General features: G+C 57.9%; 1 protein-coding gene and 1 pseudogene across 3 annotated transcripts in view; both read right to left on the reverse strand.

Moving 5' to 3' along the window:
- The window catches only part of ELFN1 (extracellular leucine rich repeat and fibronectin type III domain containing 1), a 64,415-nt gene that overhangs the window by 8,983 nt on the left and 33,233 nt on the right, over nucleotides 1-22,199 (reverse strand). The window contains exon 2 of one of the 2 annotated variants that reach the window (XM_081299624.1): nucleotides 18,434-18,579. The exons of the other annotated variant lie outside the window; for it this stretch is intronic. The gene's annotated coding sequence lies outside the window, so the exon portion shown is untranslated. The remainder of the gene's footprint in view (nucleotides 1-18,433; nucleotides 18,580-22,199) is intronic. 2 annotated transcript variants of the gene reach the window in all.
- LOC308651232 (H/ACA ribonucleoprotein complex subunit DKC1-like) lies at nucleotides 6,224-7,619 on the reverse strand (annotated as a pseudogene). The gene has a single exon. The product of its transcript is annotated as an H/ACA ribonucleoprotein complex subunit DKC1-like (transcript).

Consider the following 22,199-nt stretch of genomic DNA (forward strand, 5'->3'; position numbering starts at 1 on the left):
AGGACACTCAAGGGTGTCCACAGAGGGGGCCTCGTTTCCTCCGAGGTCTGCACGTACTGAGTGCCTGCTGGGTACTAAGCCCTCCGCTGCCCAGGGAGACGGGCAGGGCCACCCCCACAGACAGGCAAGGAGACAGAGGCTCAGAGGGAGGCCAGGCAATTAGCTAGAAACGGAGATTCCCACCGCCCTCGTCCCCAGAGGGAGCCTGGGGCCAAGCGGGGCCCTGTGCTGTGGTGTGAGCATCCCCAGGTCCCCTGCAGCCTGGTCCCCGCTCCTCCACCCCTCCTCCTCCAGGTCCGGCAGCTCCAGGCTGCTCGCAAGTTAATTAGGGACCCAAACATTTAATGGTCTGTTGTGCTTCCACCGGGGCCTCTTTTTAAATTAAAAAACATGATGTATGGCACCGTTGGAGGGAGAAATCACTTTGCAATGGCTCCCCGCTCAGGCTTTGGCAGGGCTGTGGGGAGGAGGGTGCCTGGCTGGCCCCTGGAGATGAGGGACGGTGGTGTGTCACCCTCTCCGCTGGAGACGAGGGACCGGCACGTGACCCTCTCCAGGAACACGGGTCCACCCCTCGCCATTGGAAAGCACATCCCTTAAACCAGGCACGGGTCTAGGTGTCCAGTGCATGCCTGGCACCGTCCCTCCACACCCTTCTAACCCTGGCAGCTGGGAAGTTCTATCTTTAGTCTGACCTGAATCCCTCCAGTGGTTTTGAAGGATGGCTGGTTTGAGACGGAAGGCGGAGATCTGCTACTCTCTTCCTGGTAGTACTCTGACCTCCAAGAGCCCCTGAATTCTGGGAAGCCCTTTCTGATTACCCTGAGCTCGAGGATTTTTTGTCCCAGTTCTGAGCTCTGACCCCAGCCTGGCAGGACAGCAGGAAGGATCTCATTGTAGGAGGTGGATGGGCCCCTGGCAGTCCCTGAGGCCAGCTTCCCAACCCAGGCCAGGCACAGAGATGGAGCAACTGTTTGCAAGCCCCTCACAGGGTGGGGGGAGGGGGAGGGGAGGTGAGGGGAGCGGGGAGGGGGCCCTGGGAGCCCTCCCACACCACCACGGTCTCCTGGACTTCAGACACTTGCGGCTGCTGTGAATTGTGCTAAAGATGGTGGGCGTGGTTTTGAGCAGGAGTTATGAATGAGCAATTAGCCCTCAAATGTCATGTTCATAAAGCAGGGGACCTGGCCTGCCGTGGTGCAGGGGTTCCAGCTTCCTTGGAAACGGAGTCCCAGGAGGACAGAGCAGGCAGGAACGGTCAGTCACCGTCCCTCACAACCCAAGCCTGGAAATGCTCCTGTTGGTGCGGAGAGCTGGGTCCCCACTCCGGGGATCCCAGCACAGCACATCCCACCCAGGACTCCGGTACATCTGGCTGTGACGGTACCCACGACTCCCACAGCCAAGGTCAGGGACATTGGTACCCGAGAGGCCCTGCCCCTCCAGGAGGCTCCTCGGCCACACCAAGTCCCCCCACAGCCACCCTTCGGGAGGTCTTCACCAAGGGCTCATCTGCAAGGAGCCCCACCTGGGTTCCCTGAGCTGGGGAAACAAATGTACATGTCCCGTGGTCTTTTTCCAAAGTGACCTCTCACCTGTCCCCACTTGGGAGAGAGGCTTTGGCAGGAAGGGCAGCCCCAGGCCTGAGGCCCCTCACCTTCCCCGTCTGCCCCAGACCGGCCTTCCTCCACCGGGCAGCCTGGGGACCACTGAGCCACCCTGAGACCGGACGCCCGCCTGCAGCTGCCAGCGCCGTACGGTCTGAATTCTCACATTTAACGTCCAATCCACCCGGAACATATTTCTCTGGTGTAAAGAAGGATCAGAATAGATTTCCTCCCCTCCCCCAAGCAGGCAACAAATTGTCCTGACACGTCTATTGAATAATCAATTCCCTCTGGTTGATTTGTGAGGCTCCCGTCTCTCCCTCCTCCCTCCACAGCCCCGCGTGGCTCCCCAATGCCCTCAAGAGAGTGTCCATACCTCACAGCAAGACCCACAAAGCCTTGATGAGGGTCCCTGCATCTCTCCCCCCCACACATACACACATGTAAGGAGGCACTCCACCTGGGTTTCTAGGGTTTGCTGGAAGATGCCGTCTGGGATACCTGGAAGGCTGACTCGTCCCACCACCCCACCCACTCTCTGCTGAGTGCCGATCTGGGCTTGGACTGCAGGCTGGGGCTGGGCTGCCCTCTGCACCCACAAAGTCCCACTAGGCCCAGTCAGGACGGCGATCTGATTCTTTTGGCCATCTCAAGTCGTCTAGACTGCAAGCTCACGGCCACAGGGTGAGGCCAGTATTCCCTCCCAGGCCCAGAGCCAGCCCCCACGCAGCAGGGCTGCCCGTGACACCCAGTGACGCTCAGTGACACTGAGCTTTCCTGGGGCAGCCCCTCCCTCCCCTCCCTCCCTGAAATGGATGTTGGCATCACTGAGACACGATCACCCGTAAAGACCCTCTCTCTGCCCCCCCTCTTTGCCTGCTCTCTTTGCTCTTTTAGCTCAAATGTTCTTTCACAGGAAACTTGAAGGACAATTATTTTCTCTTGCTTTTCCAAACTGGCCACCCAGTGGCAGAGGGGATGGCACTGAACCTGCAAAAAAATTAGTTCCGAGATTCCAGCACGGCACCCAGCACTCCTCCTGCTCTCCCTGAAGTCTCCCAGGAAAGCTTTATAGAGTTCTTCATAATGAACCTCGATTCTTCTTGTAAACTTATTCCGGAGAATTCCTTGGGTTTTTTTTTATTATTATTTTTTTTGTTGTTGTTGTTGTTCTTTTATTGTAGCCATTGTGAGCAGGGGACTGTTGATTTTATTATGCGTTCCAACTGGTTGTTCTTGGTACAAATGAAAATTATTGATTTGTAGCATGTTTGTTTTATATCCAACCCGGTACCTTCCTATTAAATTCTCTATTAAATTATTTTCTCTGTTGGTTCTCTTGGGTCTCTAGGGCCTCAGAATCATACCGGCTACAAACGATTTGTGATTCTTTCCTACAGGCATGCTGTGTAATCCTGTTTCATGTCTTATTGCTTTGTCCTGCATTTCTGGACAATAAGGAAAGTACGTTTTTGTTTGTTTGTTTTTTAATAGAAGTTTTTGAATGGGAATCATTAAAAACGTCATCGTTTAGAATGAGGCTGGCTGTTGAACTGAGACAGATTCTTTAATGTGATTTTTTAAAAAGTACCTTTTTTTTGGTCTATTTTTAGCAGTTACTTTGAAGTCAGAACTTGGCATTGGATTTCTGTCAGATACCTTTTGTCATTTATCAACATGACATTCTGGCTGACCTGCGGATACCGTGTATTATATTAATAGAGTTCTCTAATATTAAGCCATCTTTGAATTCTTTGTGCAAATCCTACATAATCACGGCAGATTATCTCTCTAATATTCTGCCGAATTGGATTTGCTTGTGTCTTGTGGAGGACTTTGGATTCAATATTCACAGGTGAGACTGCTGTGGGGTTTCGTTTCCTGGACATCTTTGCGGTTTGGGATGTGGGGACCGGTGTCACTCCCTCCGCCAAACAGTGGCCACCAACTCATCCAAGGGATGCTTTGGATGGGGACCCCACCCCCACCCCAGGTTCCAGGGGTGCGTGGCCCATTCACAGCGGGGAGCTCCACAAAGCCACGAGGCTGCCCTGTGAGCCACTTTGTAAATGAAGGGTCATCCTTGGGAGAGGGCGGTCACCCAGTTTGTCCTTCATGCCTTCTGGGTCTTCCTGATGCAGGGTTGGCTCCCGGTAGGGCAGAGCCATCTCCCCTGGGAACACACATGGTGGCTCAGAAGGTGGATTTGGAACTGCCATCCTGGACAACAGGACCACCCAGTAGGGGCTGGCCCTGGAGAACTGCTGAGGGCCATGGAGGATGGGCCTGGAGACTGTCCCTGACGCCCCTGCCCAGGCCTGCCAAGCTGTGTTCTGGGTCATCTTTGTGGGGACTGACGGACATTGCAATAGATGCTGGGGACCCAGAAAATGCAAAATGAAGGAAAGACCCTGCCCCAGCCCCCACAGAACGTCCATCCTGAGGGCAGTCACGGGGGCAGTGGCGAGGCCAGCGTCAGGGACGTCCAGCAGATCTGATTCCTGAACGGTGGCTTCGACTTCATGTCCCATTGCTCATCGAAAAATGAGACCTTGCCCCACGCCCTTCCCTCCCTGTCAGAGGCTGGGTCCTCTCCGCAGCCTGGGGCCCTCTGGCTGAGCCCGTCTTGACCAGCCCTGGCTGAGGCAGAGCTCTGTCCCCCCGCACAGGACAGAAGTGGCTTCCCAACACACTGCTGGGAGACACTGCAGGCCCAGGTGGGTCCCCAGCTGCGGTGCCATCTGGAAAGAGGCCTCGGGCCTCGGCGCTGGCTTGGGAGTGCAGGAGCCAGGACCAAGCAGAGCAGATGCCCACAGAAGCCCCCGAGCACCTGACCGCAAAGTGCAGCATAGAACGGCGGGTCTGGGGGCAGGTATATGAGAGCAAGCACCAGGGCAGAGGGGCAGCTGGTGGCCCTGCTCTCCCCAAGGACCCCTTCCCCATCTGTCTGAAGCAGCTCTGGTCTGAGAGTCACGGGGAGGACCCGTGAGTACAGAGGGCTCCAGGTTTGGGGTCAGGGACTGCTGGCCAATGCCCACCTCACAGGGCAGGTGGCGTTGAACCTTGCTGGTCCCCTGGCCCCTCCTACCAGCTGGGGGATTTGGGTGGAAATCTCTAAACTCTGAACCTCAGTTTCTTTTTTGTACCGGAGATGGAACTGGGCAGTGCTCAACCCCTGAGCCCCAGCCCCAGCCCGACTTGGTGTTTTATTTAGAGACGGGGTCTCACTGAGTTGCTTAGCGCCTCGCTTTTGCTGAGGCTGGCCTTGAACTCATGATCCTCGTGTCTCAGCCTCCTGAGCCGCTGGGATGACAGGCGTGCGCCACCGCACCTGGCCCTCAGTTTCTTTCCCCGACAAGCGGGGCTGTCGATGGTCACTAATGGCACCACGAGAGTGGGCTGCAAGGTGGTGGTGGACACACGGGCTCTCTGCGGCTGGCACATCATGTCCCACTCCCCTACTGGACCTGGCATGGGTGGGAATGGACCCTGCACCCCATCCTGATGCCCGCAGAGCACTCGGTCTTCCCAGTGTCTGCTTTCTGTGTCCTGGAAAGGGGACAATGATGTTGCCCTGCAGGTCCATTGAGGGGTCTCAGGAAAGCAGGCCTCTGCCCAGTGCCTGTGAGGGCCCTGCAAGCCGCCTGGGTTCTCCTTGGGGGGATGGGGCTGGGGGATGAGAAAGTGGGACGTAAGCAAAGTCTAGCAGGTGCCACTGGACCAGGGGCCCTCGGGTCAGGGAAGCAGCTTCCTTGGGGAAGGACGTGGACTGCACCTGGACGCAGGGGTCCAGGGGTGCAGCCCAGCAGCTGGCCCTGCATGCCCAGGCCAGCTTTTTTTTTTTTTTAAATGCCATGAGTCAACTTTAATATGTAAAAATTACAACTCTTCTCCCAGCAATAAGCAAGTCCATTCTTCAAATGTAAATGAGGGTTTATAACATGAGGGTACAGGAAAAGTTGTTTCTGCCGCAAACACAAGTAGCCAGATGGATTTGGGTAAATGCTGCTGAACACACAAGCACTGGACGAGTACACAAAGGACTGGCAGCTAGGCCAGAAACAAGATGGACAGTACTGGGCCTGTGAGGCCCATACCCAACACCAGAATAGACCACTGTCCTCAAAGGCCATTGGAGACAAGATTTCCCCAGTGAACACGTTGGTTCGGTTACTCTTTGATTTATCAAGAGTTCTACACCGTTTCATTGAGCAGACTTAATTTTTACAAACTTTTTGAACAAAGTTAAAAAAAAAAACAGAATAAAGTAGGAGAGAACTATAATGTTAAAAATGGTCATTAATAAACAGATCCAGACAGTTACGGGACAGTTCTAGGTCTGAAACTGAGGCTTCCCAACTCAAGCAAGCATAGAAGTCAATGGCATACAATCTGCCTTTTTTTTTTTTTATCCACCCACATCCTTAAAACAGGACAAGACGGGATGACCACAACAGGTAGTATCACTGAGGTTTTAAGTGGCAGCTAAAATGTGCCAGAACTCTCCACCCTGTCCAGAACCTTTGTTCTACTCCCTCAAAACAAAAGAAACTGTTTTCTCAATAAAGGCTTTCATCTCTCCCACCAGCTGGGCACAAAGCTTAATGTTACCTTCACTACTCAGACATGACTTCCACCACTTTTGCTTTCCTCCTCCTCCTCCTCCTCCTCCTCCTCCTCCCCCTCCTCCTCCCCCTCCTCTCCCTCCTCCCCCTCCTCCTCCTCCTCCTCTTCTTCTTCTTCTTCGTGTCACTGTCCCCATCTCCAGGCTCGCCCCCATGCTCTAATGCAGCTTTGGCCTTTTTGTCTTTCTTCTTCTTCTTCTTCTTTTCCTTCTTGATCAACTGGGGAGCTGCTGGAGGGTTGTCATCACTTTCACTCTCACTCTTGCTTTGGGACTTTTACAGCTTCAGAAACTACCTGTGGGGCTTTTACCACTTCAGCAACTAAAGGTGTGGTTTTTAATACTTCAGCAACCACCTCTCTTTTGCCAGAATCACTGTAGTCAAGGTACTCCTGCTTCCAGGTGGCAGGAGTGTTATCTGTGGGTTTGCCAAGCTTGTCCAGGAGACCTTGCTTGATCATTAGCTTCTTCTGACTTGCCTTTGGACCCAAACCCCACTTCCGAGGGTAGGTGTCTCTCTCCATAATCACTCTCTTGATCTTTGCTACTAGACCATGGTCACAGGTAGAGATCACTGCTGTGGTCATCAACGCAACAGCCATGCAGATTGCTTCCCCCCTTGATAGTGATGACCACAATCTCCTGGTTGACCTCAATGCCATCTTCATATCGGAGAACACCTGGCAGCATCATCTTGGCCCCATAGCAGATTGCATTTACTGCACTATCTTTCATAACCAATTGTTTATGGGATGTCAACAGCTTTTCCAAAGGGTAAACAACTCGCCTCAGGTAACTCTCATCCTTGTGGTTATCATAGAGCCACTGAGCATCAAGCACATCATGCATTGTCACCATAGGGTCCTTTTCACTCATGACTCCAGAACGAACCCTCCAAAGTCCCTGCATCTGACCGCCAACTCCCAACAACAAGCCAAGGTGTACACACAGTGTCCGAATGTAGGTGCCAGCCTCACAACTCACCCAAAAGATTCCTAGTCTTCTTTCAGGATCATATTCAATCATTTTGCTCTCATAGATAGTCCTCACTTGGAGTTGCCTCTTTACTGCAGCAATAAGTGGGGGTCGCTGGAACAGGGCACCTGTCAGAGTTTCTAGGGCCTTTAGCAACAAGGGCCACTGAGATGTATCCAACTGAGCCACTTTGGATTCTGGTTTGATAAGAAATTCTTCAGCATGTTGTATTTCAGCTACATCTTCTTCTTGTAAAGACTTCCGCTCCTTTTTCTTCTTATGTTTCTTTGGTAAAATAACTACTTCCTCGTCCACCATGTTGTACAGCACCGCGTGCGTTCCGGGCTCGACACCCCCGAAAAAACTACCCGCAGACTCCCGCCGCTAGGGTCCGTCAGGCCGCGCCACCAGAACCTGCCCCCAGACCAGCCTTGACGCCCCCTTGGCTCCGGGAGTCTATAAAGACTCACTCCAATAACAGCAAACACTAATTACAGCCCAAAGGCCACAGAGACTGATCTGGAAGAGGACACGCCTCGTATCAGGGACCCGGGGCTCCCTCGCAGGGCCTGGGGTTCTGGCCAAGGGGACAGGCGCAGGGGAGATTGGGGGCAGGGAAGGGGCAGTGGGTGGAGGTGGACAGGCCACAGCCCAGGGTTGGGGGGAGCCCGGGGCAGCCTGGACCTCTGGCCTCCCAGGCCCTCCCTGCAAACAGGTGGAGAGGGGACGTCCCCGGGCTCAGGAGTCGCGCAGGATGAAACAGACTGGCACCGAGGCCGAGCCTCCGGTGGGTGGAACCCGGGAAGGGGGTGGGGCCAGCAGGTGTCCACAGAGAGGGATGGAAGTCCCCATCAGGGGGCCAGGAGGGTCCCTGGCCACTGCCAAAGGTCCCAAGATGCAGCCCCTCGGATGGGAAGACCAGCCCCAGCCAGCCCCCAGGAGGTGCCCCGCCAAAGGAAAGCCCGCTTCCCTCCCTCCAGCGCCCCAGAGAGGGAGCGTTGGGCATGATGGGGAGGTCCTGACCTGGGGCCTTGGCCTCCTGGGGAACCGGGGGCCAGGGCTGACCCAGGCAGGACACGCCGATCCTCTCTGATGGCCATGCTTGGGGGACCCAGCCTCCAGCAAGGCTCTGGCCATCCCTGCACATGCGCCAGCAGTTCAAGGGACAGAGGCCCTTGGGGGTCCCGGGGGTCCGTGGGCTGTGTCCTCCCCAGCTCCCCAGGGTGAGCACAGTTTGCACCCACACTGAGAGCCGCAGCAGGTCAGAACCCCAGACTCCCTGCAGCTGGACTGTGGCTGGAACCACCCAGCTGCACAGGGAGGTCCGCACAGGGCAAAGGGAGACAAGGGCATGGGCGAAGGGGCCACCCGAGGGGGTGCTGCGCAGAATGGAGGAGATGGCGTCTGCTCGGGGCCCTTAAGAGCTCGGTTCCAGAGTTCGGGGAGAGGACAGAAGCCACTGCACCCGCCATGCACCAGACACTGTTCTGAGCGCTTCACATCTACCCGTGATAATCACCCTGGGCGCTGATGCCGCGGTCCCTGTGTGGCAGACGAGGCACTGAAACATGAGTCAGTTAGCCAGAGAGCCCCGGGGATCACCTTAGGTCAGGTGGCCTGCCAGAGGATGGCACATCCCCACAATAAGGGACAGGACCGCCCACGTGGAGAGAGAGGGAGTGCAGAGCCTGCCTGCAGGATGAGTGTGTGTAGAAGCCTCCAGACCGTGGGTGGACACTGACTGCTCTGGTGAGTGTAGCCCAGCCCACCCACCACCCAACAGGTAAAAATGTACAAGCCCAGGAGCCCCATCCTGGCCTGGGTATATCCCTGTGGAGCTGTGAGGGATGTCTGAGGATGTACACAGCTGGGTAACTTATCGTGACTCCAGATGTCCCCAAGACAAGGGACTGAAGCACCATGGGGCATAGCTCTGCAAAGTACTATACAGCAGTGAAAAAGAACGGACCATCGAGTTGCAAGGTAGGTCATCCCAAACCCCCTGCCATCCTGTGCCCACATATAAAGGCTCTGGATTTGTGAACAGTGTAACTGTGTTGAACTCATACAAATTTGTTCAAAATGTAAAAAAAAAAGTGTGAGAATAATCATCACAAAGTTTAGGGACAGGGAGGAGGAGATCAAGATGAGAGCAGGATCTTTAACAGCTGTGTGAATAAGCACCACACAACTGAACTGTGCACCCACAAGTGGTTCGGATGGTCAGGTTTATGCTGTATGTATTTTACCACAATTAAAAAATTGAAGAAGCCAGGTGCCGTGGCCCATGCCTATAATCTCAGCATCGTGAGAGGCTGAGGGAGGAGGATCGTGAGTTCAAAGCCAGCCTCAGCAACTTAGTGAGGCCCTAAGCAACTCAGTGAGACCCTGTCTCTAAATAAAAAATACACACCGAAAAACAAGGACTGGGGATGTGTCTCCGTGGTTAAGTGTCCCTGAGTTCAATCCCTGGTACCAAAAAACAAACAAACAAAAAAAAACCACCTTTTTTTTGAAGAAAGTCGGGGAGCGGGAGGGGACCTGAGCGGGTACCCTGGGAGCGCCCAGTGTACAGGGATCGGTTCTGCCCCGGGAGGGGGTCACTGCTCAGCTATTCACTGTATTATTCTTTCTACCTTTGATCGTATTAAATATTTTACAATTAGTGAAAGATTCATGAGGGATTCCTTAAATATCTGAGATGCCATGAATCTTTTATAGCTCGTGTTAAAGCATCTGGAAGAGTCTGGGGCTGCGGTGAGGCCAGGGGCCTGTGGGTGGGTACACGGGGAGAGCGGCCCTAGAGGGGACCTTCAGCCCTGGGAGGAGGACTAAACCGTGGCCTCTAAATCGGGAGCCTCTCCCAGGAGCTGGGCTTCCACAACCAAGCTCCGGGGTGGGGTCCAGTAGGGCTGGGCAGGCCCGGGCAGCCATCTCCACCGAGGCCAGGGGAGGCCGAGCCCCTGGCCCTGCGGCTGGCTCCCCGGGGGCCCCCCTAGTTCCCATCTGGGGGCACAGGACCCAACTTGCCACCCAGAGATCAAGGGCCTCAGCCCGGGGCTAGATCTCTGCCTCCGCCCCCTTGTGGAAGGCCCGCGGCTACTCAGGGGCTGGTGGCCCTGGTGACATGAGCTGACTTGGCACATGTTGTATTTTGAGGGTTTTTTTGGGGGGTGGTGGTGGGGGTACTGGGATTGAACCCGGGGTGCTCTACCCCCGAGCCCTTTCTATTTTTTAGCTTTTTTCTATTTTCAAGACAGGGTCTCGCTAAGTTGCTGAGTTGGCGTCCCCGGCCTGGCCACCGTCCCCCACTACGTGCTTGATCTCACGGGGGCTGGCACATGTCCCACCAGGACGGAGCCGAGAGTCGCGGGGCCATCCCATTTCACAGACGGGGAAACTGAGGTGGAGAGCGGAGGACGTGGCAGTGAGCGGCACAGTGGGGTCCTTCCCGCCCCAGGCCAGGCCTCCAGACGCTGGGCAGTGAGTGACCGCGGCATGTCAGGGAGGCCAGAGACGGGCGTGCAGCGGGATGGATCCCAGGAAGGGCAGGGCTGAGCTACAGGGCGGAGACCCCAGCAGAAAGATCTTGAAGAAGCTCCGTGTTGCTTCGGGGGCTCAGGTCTGGCTCTGGATGCCCCCAGGGGGTGACTTGGTCCCCCTCCTGCCTGCACCAGGGCTCTGCAGAGCCGACTCCCTCCGCCCAGGCCTCCAGCCCATGCCCTGGCTCAAGCACCAGGGTCCTCCCAGGGGCCTCACGGCAGAGGGGGATGTGGCTTCCCGACCCATTCTGGGAGCCACACAGCCCCTGGGCGTCAGACGCAGGGGACCTCTGGAAAGCCTTCTGGGGAAATCAAGGCAGGCAGAGGAAGCCCCCAACCCATCTCCCCTCCCACTACCCAGCAGGGCTGTGGGCGCAGGCCCCAGGCTCTGTCCAGGCGGCCCCGATCGCAGGTCCTGGCCTCCTCCCTCCTACGCCGGGAGAGGGACTGGGTGGCTGCCACAGGGGCACCGTCAATTCAGAGGGGACCCTGCCCAGGGCTGCCGGCTGGGCCTCATTTCTGGGTTGAAGAAGCAGCGTGTGGGTGTGGTGCGGCCGTCAGGGCTGGGGAGTGGCCATCTCTGAGGCGGGCACCTCATGGATGGGGTGACCCAAGGACCCTGGCAGAGCCTGGCTCTGATGGGGCCGTGTTCAGGGACCCTGTGCTGGGGCACCCATCCTCAGGACATCCAAAATCTGGACCCAGAGGGGGAACACTCAGGAGGAGATGAGCTGGCACTGGGACCCTCTGCCCGTGGGTGCCACAGCAATCAGAGCCAAGGTCCAAAGCCGGGCGCGGTGGCCCACACCTGTGATCCCAGCAGCTGGGGAGGCTGAGGCAGGAGGATCGAAAGTTCAAAGCCAGCCTCAGCCAAGGAGTGAGGCCCTACGCAACTCAGCGAGACCCTGTTTCTAAATAAAATATAAAAAGGGGGCTGGGACGTGGCTCAGTGTTTAAGTGCCCCTGAGTTCATTCCCTGGTACCAAAAAAAAAAAAAAAAGAGCCAAAGTCCATGACAGCAAGGGAGGAGGGAATTGGCCATCAGGGGGGCGGGAGGCCTTTCCGAGTCCCCCTCTGCTCTCTCATTAGCTTTAATGCGGCCTGGGCCCCGCCTTCCCCAGCCAGAGCACAGGCGGAGTGGTCTCAGGTGCCTCCTGGCCTCTGCCGTTCTGTGGGACGCCGATGCGTCCTCCTTCTGCTCCTAGCAGAGCGCAGTGTGGACACTGAATCATGCACACCGTCGCCGTCCCCCGGGGTCCTCCCCGTCCACACTGTGCGCTTTCTCTGCCTTCCTGACCGGCAAGGGCAGGCCAGGCCACGGTGAGGCCCTGGAGTGGACCAGGGTGGCCAGCCCCGGTCCCCACCTGTTGTCCAGGCCTGCTGACAGGCCTCCCTCAAGGTCCGAAGGCTCAGAATGTCCAAGACTGTGAGGCCAAGGCCTCTCGTGGGTCTCCATTTTCTTTTCTCCTTCCTTTAAACGTAAAGCCCAGAGCTCAAGCGGGGTCTTCGTGAAGACCTTCCAGCCAGGCAGGACCCAGGGCAAAGCCCATCCAGTGGGATGAGAAGGCAGTTGCCATGTTCCAGGGTCAAATCACCCCCTTAAAGAGAACGGGCGCAGATGAGGATGTGATGGTGGGAACCAGAGTAGCCACTTTGGTTCTAGACATCAGAGCTCTAGGTGACAGGATCAGCCCTGGGCCACAGACTGCTGGGCTTTTTGGTAAATGAGTAACAACTGATCTATCTATCTTATTTAAAGCAAAGTTTTGGAGGACTGTGTTTCACAGCTTGTCTTAACAGGGACTTCTCACAAGGGAGGAGGCTTGGCAGGATCTGGAGATATCCCGGGGATGGGGGGGAGGGGGGAAGAAGCAGGAACACAGATCCGTTCCTCCTCCTCCTCCCTTGGCCCCCGGCTGACTGTGCTCTGCCCCTGGGCCCCTTCTCACCCTGGGGAGGCCTCCTCTACTCATTCCAATCCCCTCTGGCCACCCTTCCCCTCCTGGAAGCCGGCTCTGTCCGTCTGCCCCTGAGCTCTGTGGGAGCCATGTCCCCGGCAGCCTGGGCTCCAGGGCTGAGCTGGGGCTGCGGGCTCCCCACACCTCCTGGGCAGAGCGCACAGTGGGTCTGCAGCAGGTGCCTGCAGCCGCCCCGCCCTCCTGGGTGGCTCAGAGCCTGAGTCAGGTAAGCTGCCTGGAGCCAGGCTTGCTGGGTGCCAGGGCGTGGCAGGGGCCACCGGGAGCCCTCGCTGGGCCTGGGCCCACACTGTGCCACTCAGGTGAGCTGGGCGAGCTCAGGCGAGCCGCCTGCACACAGTAGGTGTTCAGGATGCCCAGGGCGCCTTCCCCCCACCCTCCTGCGTGTCCAGCAGGAAGCAGGATGGGCTCTGAGCCCTGGGAGGGCTTCTCCCTCCTGGCCCCGCCCCTCCCCCCGTCACCCTGTGGCCCCTCCTCCTCCCCTCCCCCTTCCCCCCTTCCGTGACCCACTTTGGCTGCGGGTCCACAGTTGGAGGTGGGGCTGGGGGTCGGGCTCCCTGTGAGTCACCAGGGCTAAGGCCGAGGGCAGGCCACAGTCATTGGTGGACACACACGTGCGTGAGCACAGGGCAGGGCCTGGGCACGGTGCACACTTCAGACTCGAGGCCCAGCCAGCCTGGGGCACCCAGACACAGCCGTGCAGGAGAGGCCACCGGGCACTTGCCCTGAGGCTGGCCCAGCCCCTGGCCCCCAAGGACCCCAGGCATCATCTGGGCCTCACCCATGCAGATGCCAGCCCCCCAGGTGGTGCTGTGTCGCTGGACCACCCTAGCCGCAGGGTGACCTGGGGACAGATGGAGGCCAAGGCAGGATGCCACACAGGGGCCCGGGTGCAGGGGAGGGGGGCAGGGCTGAAGAAGAGGCACAGCAGGGGCTCCGGTGCCACCAGGTGCCACCCACTCACTTCATCAAGGAGACCCAGCCAGAGCTGCCCCAGCCCCAGCTCACCAAAGAAGAGCACAGAGAGGGTAAGCAACTTGCCTCAGATGGAACAGCTGCTTAGCAACGGGCCTTGAGTTGGACCTGGGCTGGGACAGGTCTCCTGCACGGGGTGCCAAGGACAAGGCCAGAGCCAGCCCAGGAGGAAGGAAAGGTCCCTGGTAGTGACAGCCCTGTAAGGTCCCTGGCCAGGGAAAGGGTCTCTGGCAGAGAGGCCAAGGCAGGGCCACAGCTGCAAGGGACGCTGTCCCCGCTAATGACGTCACAGGAACCACAGCGTGAATCCTCTGAGGAAATACAGAGACCAACGCAGCCTGGGGCAGCCAGGGGAGGATGGGGCCAGAGGGCAGCGCTGCTGGACCTGGATGCTCTTGCAGGGACTCTGGATCTGCAGGGAGGGGACATGAGGAGACTGAGGCAGGGGAGACCTTGGAGGACGCCATGACTCGGCTCACAAATGCCATCATGGACCTTGCTCGTGCCCCATGCAATTAGTAGACACCAAGCAGCTGCGTGGTAAATGGGTGAAGTATTTGGTGAGCAGACCTATGGGCAGGAGAAGGGGCTCGGTACCCCCTGTTGTCTTCTAGATAATAAGGAACAGACTTAGCGGGCAAAATCCCTTCTCCTTTGTCTCCTCTAGCTCTTTCTCATCTTGGACACAGATACAATGGCTGGAGTGCAGCAGCCACCTTGAGACCATGAGGACAAATGCTACCAATGATACAACAGGAAGGTACAAAGAACCTAAATCATTGATAACATCCCAAGACTGTGTGCCAACTCCCCTGTCACCCTCTTTATATGAGAAAAAATACAACACCCCCCCATGGGGTGCAACCACACAGTGGTTGGGTTTCTGTCTTATACAGCCAAATCCAATCCCTCACTGACAAGGTATAAAATAATGCTGAATCGTTTTTATTAGAAAGTGACTCTCAATTTAATTCTTTTCGATGTTCCTGATTACATCAAAAAGAAAGTCTCATATCGGGGTTGGTGAGTCTTGAACACCTCTGTACGCTTGCTGTTCTTCCTCTCTCTCTTTCTTTTTAATAAAGCAATAGCAGACCTCGGGCTCGCAGCCTCCCCCCGGGCTATAGCATCCGCCTAGAATTTAATAACATTGTTTTCTTTCCACTGAATTTATTTTTATGATTATGAATTCTATTTATGGCAAGGGAGCCTTGTTGGCAATTTGTGTAGTGCTATAAAGCTTCCTTTTAAAATAAATGTATTTAAGGTTTTTTTTAAAAAATAGATTGATTTAGAGAGAAACTGTCAGAACCCGCCGGAAGGGAGGAGGGGTCCGTGAGGGGACGCCCCAGCGGGGACGTGGGAGACGGCAGGGCGGATGGTCAGCCTGGGCAGGGGGTGTGGGGGGAGGTCAAAGCAGCCCCGTGGCATTCTGGGGGCTGCATCTCTGCCTCCCAGGGGCCTGTCCAGCCTGGAGAGGGGAATGCCATCTCCTGGGGCTGGAGGGTTCCTAGTGGGCCCAGGGTCAGAGTCGTGGTCATGGGCTGGGCCATTGGGCGACGAGCTGTGGGCCGGGGGGTGGAGCTGTCCTGGTCACCAAGCTGCTAAGTCAGAGTCCCAGGCTCCTTCCCCACGCCTGTGAGAGGCAGGACTTCCAACTCCAGAGCGGTGACCTTTGGCTAATTAGCCTGGGCTATTTGCTCTGCGGATCTCTGGACAGCAGCTCAACAGGCCAACCCCAGCCTGTCACCCAGGGCCCTGCTGCGGGGCGGGGGAGGGGTGCTGAGAGCCCGTGCTGGTGGCTTTGAGCAAGTTGCAGGACACCCGCAGGGAGTGGCATCATCCCTGTTTCTCAAAGGAGACCCAGAGGCCCCCACAGAGCCCGGCTCCACCTCCATCCACACCTGCCTCCTCCTGTCTGTCTGTCTGTCTGTCTTGCTGTCTCACACCTTGGCTTGTCTCTCTGTCCCTGGTGCTGAACACAGAGTCCATCCAAGGTCCCCTGAGGTCATTGGAACGCAGAAGCAGTCCCCTCCGGATTCTTAGTCATTGCTTCAATGAAAGCAGCCTTGGTGGCACGGGGAGGAGGAGGGAGGGGACAGGAGCCCAGAAACTTTCCTCGTGATGACAAAGCGGTGCATCTAGTGGGGACCCTGGAAATAGTGCATCCCACCCCCAGGTTCCTGAGGAAGCCCTGGCAGAGCCACGCGCCGCCATCAGACCCCGCCGCGGGAGCCGCGGGGCCATCTGCTTCACCACCTGCCTGGCCAGGTAGCTGGGCTGGGGAATGTCCCTCCATTCAACAAGCGTCGGCCACCTGCCAGGCTCGGGAGGTGCAGCACAGCGCGGCCAGGAGGGAGGAAAGCAGGAGCCCTGGGCACCCACGGATGTCCCCGTCACCCCCTCGTCCAGGGCAGCTCCTGATTCCACCGATGCCCACCTCGAAGGAGGGACAAACCAGCCCCAGTGGACAGACTGACAAGTTGGAAGTGGAAAGTGACTTGCCTCATGTCCCAAGTCAGCAGAGTGGATGGGGACAGGCGGGCCTGGGAGAGGGGAAGTGACCACGGCGTGCCTGGGGGAGGGGGCAGGCGGGCGGGTGCAGCCAGCAGGATCCCCCTGCCCGCGCCACCTCGCCCGAGGCCACCCACCAGCCTGAGGTCAGCCGCCCCCAGCTGCCCACCTCCCTGACTTCACTCTCCACCAGTCCCGTCTCCTGCTAGAGCCACATCCCACCACAGCCTGGAGCTTATCTGGATGCCTGGGGGTCTCCGAGGACCAGAGTGGCCAGAGCTGCTGCCCCTCCCTCTGTCCTGGGGACGCTGGGCGCCTGCTGTGCGCCTCCCAGGGAGCCTGGATGCAGAGGCGAGTCCCCACCTGGGTCTGGCTAATGGCAGGTGCTCCACGGGAGTCTGAGGGGTGACCGAAGGGACCTGGTGGGTTCACGGTGCCCCTGCCAGTCCCCTGGGCGACACCCCCCTTCACTCCCCCCAGCCCCTTGGCCTGGGCTCAGCTGCTCTCCAGTGCGGATTCCTCTCCAGCTGAGGATGGTCACCTCCTCCAAGAGGACTCCCAATCCCCAGCCCAAGAGACACCTCCCAGGGGGTCCAGGCGCAGGTTTGGTCTTGGGGTGCTTTGCTCCTGGGATGGAAAGGTGCTCCCCGATCTGGCTCATCACCCCATGCTCCCTGGTGGAGCACTCAGCTCAGAGGTCCCTGCTGACGGGGAGCAGGAAGGAAAGGCTGCGGAGGCAGGGGCACGTCTCCTGCCAGGTGACGCCCCGGTGGCCAGCACCAGGGCAGACGCTTGTTCACTCCTGTGCCCTTGTGCAGGAGAAAGACTGGGAACCGGAGCCGGAGACCCATGCCCAGACCAAACCACTGGGACCCCCTGTGGGCCTCAGTTTCTCCACCTGTAACATGAGAGTGGCGTGCCCGACCCTGGGGGCCTCTCCCACTGGAGATGGCCAGGCCCCGCGAGGCCCCTGAAAAACTTCACTAGCCATTGGAGCAGGGGGAGCGAAGTCGGCTGGGACCTCCCCAGGGCCAGGTCCACCCTGTCTTCCTGAGAAGTCTGGTGGCCATTTGACACCAGTAGAATAGGCACATCTAGGAAGAGTCAAGATGCCTCTGTTCCCCATGTGACCAGAGAGACAGCCCCCCAAAGTCCCGAACCCCTTCCTCTCACCATCCTTTAAAACCGGCCTTGAGAAAACCCTGGGTCACTTTAAACAAATGCAAAACCCAACAACCTTCAGTCCTGAACGCAGAGGCAGCAACCCACTGAGAAAACCCAGAGCTTAAAATCCAAAGTTTCCAAATGGAAATGGGTACAGTGGCGCACACCAGTAATCCCAGCAACTCGGGAGGCTGAGGCGAGAGGATCTGTAGTTCAAGACCAGTCTGAGCAACTGAGTCGCAAGATAAAAAAATAAAAAGGGCTGAGTGGAATGTGGCTCAGCGGTAGAGAGACCCTGGGTTCAATCCCCAGCGCCAAAAAAAAAAAAGTAGTACATTATTTCCCAACAGCACCTCCTCCTGGTCACGTGACATATGACAACACAGCTCTGCAGGACCACACACTGAGCCAAAGCACCTGCATCTGAGCCCAATCTCAGTCCAGAATTGGGTGAGCAAGGACCACCAGGAGGAATTCAAAGTCCAGTTGCCTGAGAGGCAGCCCGTGGGGAGTGCGGTAAATGAGCTCACCTGCCACCTGCCACCTGCAGGTGAGACTTTCAGCAGGCACTTCCCAGCAGGGCCCGGAGCACCTGGCCTAGCACTGGGCGGAGGCCGAAGACCCAGCCCCCGTCCCTCCGGGAGGCCTTGTTGCATGCAAGAACCTGCCTTGGGTTCAGGATGAAGCCAGGTAAACCTTGTCACCTAGGCCATACCACGTGACTCCACATGCACATCAATCTCAGGGCTGTCCTGGCTCGTCAGGGGGCATTGTGACAGGCCCCGAGCAAGGCCACCACCTATTTGGACCCCTTCCAGCTCCCCGACACCTCCAGCTGCTCTTGCCCACTCCTGAGCAGCCCCTCTGCCCTCGCCCACCTGCAGGGACAGCCACCTCTGACCAGGACTCAGTCCCTGAGCAACACTTCTTCCTGAAGGACATTTGGCTTGGCCTCGTCCCCTTCCGGACTGCGCCAGCCCAGGGCCTACCTCACAGCCCCTAAGGAGGTGGCCCTGCCCCCTTGTCGAGCGTGTGATGAGCAAGAATGTCCCTTACCTGTGGGTCAGGGCCCATCAGCCACCCAGCACAGCTGAGGAGTACAGACGAGTGGACTCGTGCCTGCAGGGGTCACAGGCATCTTCTCCTGGTTTCAGGACACAGAAGGACAATGGCTGGACAAACGGTCGCCAAGGCAGTGCCCACTGCGGAGAGACAGAGGAGAGGTCTGAAGCTGCACGCCCATGGTGGCTTCAGCCTGTGGAAGGTCCTGCCTGTTAGAGCCACCAGACACTGGTCCCCTGTGCACTTTACTGCTGTGGTTATGCCTCAATGACAGGAGAGAGCAGGGGACTTCCTGCTGCACCAGGGCCCTCGGGGCAGAGGCACAGACAGCTGGTCTGAGGCAGCAGCTGGGCTGCAAGGCACCCAGGAGCAAGTGGTCACCACACCAGTTCCATCCTCGGCCACTCTGATGTGGCCCAGGGGTTGGTCCCCTTCTGGGCTGCAGTCCTGGAAGGACCAGCCTAGTGGGGACATTCAAGGCTCCCTGTGTCCCCTGATTCACTTGACCTCCATGAGATGGAGGCCAGTCTGGCTAAGCAATGACCCTGGGGAGTTCACCAGCCCTGCGGTCCCAGAAGGTCCCTCCCCACCCCAGGGCACCTGCTTCTTGGAGACAGGACACTAATGCCCCACCAGGCCATCCTGAATGCAGGAGAAAATGAGGGGAGAACTGGCAGCCTCAGGCCAAGGCCCAGCATGGACAAGTGCTGAGACTCCCGGTCTGCCCAAGGTGACATGTCCACCCCAGGCAGCCTCTCATTCCACTCTCTGTCCCTGGGAGGTGGCACTCCACCCCTGTTTTGCAAATGGAGACACTGAGGCTGCGCAGAGGAATCCTTTTCCCCCGGGTCACACAGCTTGGATGTGGTGACAAGGCCCGGTCCCAGGTGTGATGCCACCACTCTGAGCTCTTGGTGAATGAAGATGCTGAAGGGCTGGGTGGGAGGTGCCACAGGTGGAGGAGGTGAGTGACCAGAGGAGGTGGCATCTGCAGGACAAAGCCTTTGCAGGTGGTGCAGGGTGGGCGTAGCCCTGTGCTGCCCACAGCAACCCTCCGCGGGGGGGGGGGGGGGGGGGGGGGCGGGAGCCATCAGCCCAGGCCTGCCCCCGCCCACCCCACCAGGGCCAGGCAGGAGCCCTGTCGAAGGCAGACGAGGAGGAGAACCTGTCGCCGGAGGAAGTGCGCGTGTGTGCAAATAGAAGAGTGACTGGCATGTAATTACCTAAAATTGTTGGTTAGAAGCGGATGTAAATAACCAAAAAATATGTGGGGAAGTGGGGGGAATGTTCATCAATTAGAGCTAATTACTTAACAGCTAATTCAAATAATAATGGACTGTATTTGAATATGGTAATGAGGCTAAACCTGTCTTGGAAAAGGTAATTGAAATAAAAACAGCAGGAGGTTCCAGGCTGAGATGAGCCCGGGGACCCAGGCCCAAGGGCTTCCTCCCCATGATCCCCTGCGAATGGACGCTGGACACAGGGCACTGATGGTCCCCCGCCCAGTCAAGCATCCAGGGAAGCCCAGGGGAGGGCAGGATGGTGGAGGCCTCAAGCACAGAGCCCCACTTTACAATGACGTTGAGTTCGGAGAAAATGTGAGAGGCCCGACCCCAGACACTGTGTTCAGCTCTTGGACTTTCCAGGGAAGCAAGGAGAGACTGCGCCCGGGAGCCACTGAGCAGAGGCCAGGCCACTGGGCAGGTCCGGGGCCGCTGGTCCCTCCCCGGCTGTGCCAGTTCTGCGTGGCTAACACCCAGTGCGGGGTGCTGCGCCCAGGTCAGGCTCTTGTCCTGGAGCACACACGGTGAGCACACACCAGTGCACACACGCATGTGGACATGCAGACACATGCGTGTGTGGGCACACACAGGAGCACGCCTGCACACACGTGCACACACTCTCAGCTGCTGCTCGGCACACCCGGCCTGAGCATCCAATGCATCCCTCAACCCAGCCTGAGCTTGAGTGCAGCATCTTGCCAGGACCCCCAGAGCAGGGCCCCAGGGGGCTGAGCGGGAGGCCACTCGGCCAGGGCCATGCATGGACCCGCTAGGGAGCCGGGCAGGTGGGGGTCTCTGGGACTGTGCTCTGTCTCCACAGGAAGGCAGGTGACTCAAGGTGGCTTTAAGTTAGCACTCATATTACCACCAGAAACCCACGTGTCTGAAGGGCCTGCATCAGTAACAGCCGCGTGGACGTGGACGTGGACGTGCTGTGGACGTGCTGGTGGGGGGGCGGAGGGGGGGAGCTCAGTTGACGTTAAAGTTGGGAAACCAGACACCACGGCCCTGGGGGCTGTTCTGGGGCGGAGGTAGCACCCCGTCTGCATCTGGCACAGATCCAGGCGGCCCAGGAGGTGGAGCTGCTGGGACCACAGCGCCACAGGGCGTGAGGTGGCACCTGTAAGACTGGGATAGAACTGGCCTTTGAGCCACACCACCTGCTGGGGTGCCCCTAACAAGCTCCGGAAAGCTCCCCACCCCGCTTTGGTTTCCCCTGATCTCAGAGGCCACCTGGGCTGCAGAGGTGACCATTGAGGACGCCCTGGAAATAACACAGTTGTATATGTGTTACTGGAGGTTGAACCCGGGGCCCTCTGCCACAGTGGTACATCCCCAGCCCCCTTTATATTTTCAACACAGAGTCTAACTAAGTTGCCAGGTTGACCTTTAACTTGAGATCCTCCTGCCTCAGCCTCCTGAGCACCTGGGATCACAGGTGTGCGCCACCACACCGGACCACACACACAGGTTTTTCTATGATATCTGGAGACTCATCAGGCCCTCCAAGACCATGGGTGGACTCTAAATGCCTAGGACAGATGGGGAAATTTGCCCATGAGAACGAAGGCCCAATCCCATCGACTCAATGGCCCTGGGTCAGGTGGGGCCTGGACAGGAACCAGGGGTTCCCATTACACAGAGGGGTAAACTGAGGCTCTCAGGGGCCAGACTGCACAGCTGGTAGGCGGGAAAAGGAAGCCAAGGCTCCAATCTCGGGCACCCACTGTGCGCAGCAGGGAGGGGCCCGGGCAGCCACACACACGGGCAGCCACACACGATGCAGAAGCAGCACTCCATTGCTGCCCGGAGGCTCCCCGGGGCCTCAGAAGTGGGGGCACCCCAGTCTCCTCCTTCTGCCAGGACGGGGAACAACTCATCGACTTGCAAATGTCCGGGTAAGAGGGGTGGGAAAAACCGACAGCGCCCAAACTTGACATTTGCATTTCAAACACTTATATCAGCAAAACAAATAACAGTAATTATACCATTTGCATATTTTGTGCAATGATTGTTTAGCGAGGTGGGAGGAGGGGGGCCTGCTGATGCCAGCAGTCCGGCCTCCCGCAGCTGTGCCACCCCGCCCCAGGATGTTGCCACCACCTCCCACCCTGCCCGCCTGGCCCTGTGCTGACCCCCAGGACCTGCCCACCTGGGGCCGGGCTCTGGCTCCTCCAAACTCAGCCCTTAGACACTGACGCCTCCCCCAACACGTCCCTCCCTGTCACCCAGCAAGTCCCGCCTTGGGCCTCTGGGCTGGCGGGCTCTCTGCCTGGGAGCCTCTGTCCCATATTTGTATTTACCCAGCTGGCTCCTCACCACTCACAGTCCAGCTACCGCGTCACCCGCTCCGCCACTCCAGGAGCTCCGCCAGGCCAGAAGCCGACCTTGAGTCCTGTTGGACAGGGCTGAGGCTTCACTTGAGATGGAGCCCACCAGTCCTGGCTCTGCCACACAGTAGGTCTTCAGCGAAT

The sequence above is a fragment of the Spermophilus citellus genome (assembly GCF_964194105.1).
Source record: "Spermophilus citellus genome assembly, chromosome: 6".
In the NCBI taxonomy this organism is placed as follows: Eukaryota; Metazoa; Chordata; class Mammalia; order Rodentia; family Sciuridae; genus Spermophilus; species Spermophilus citellus.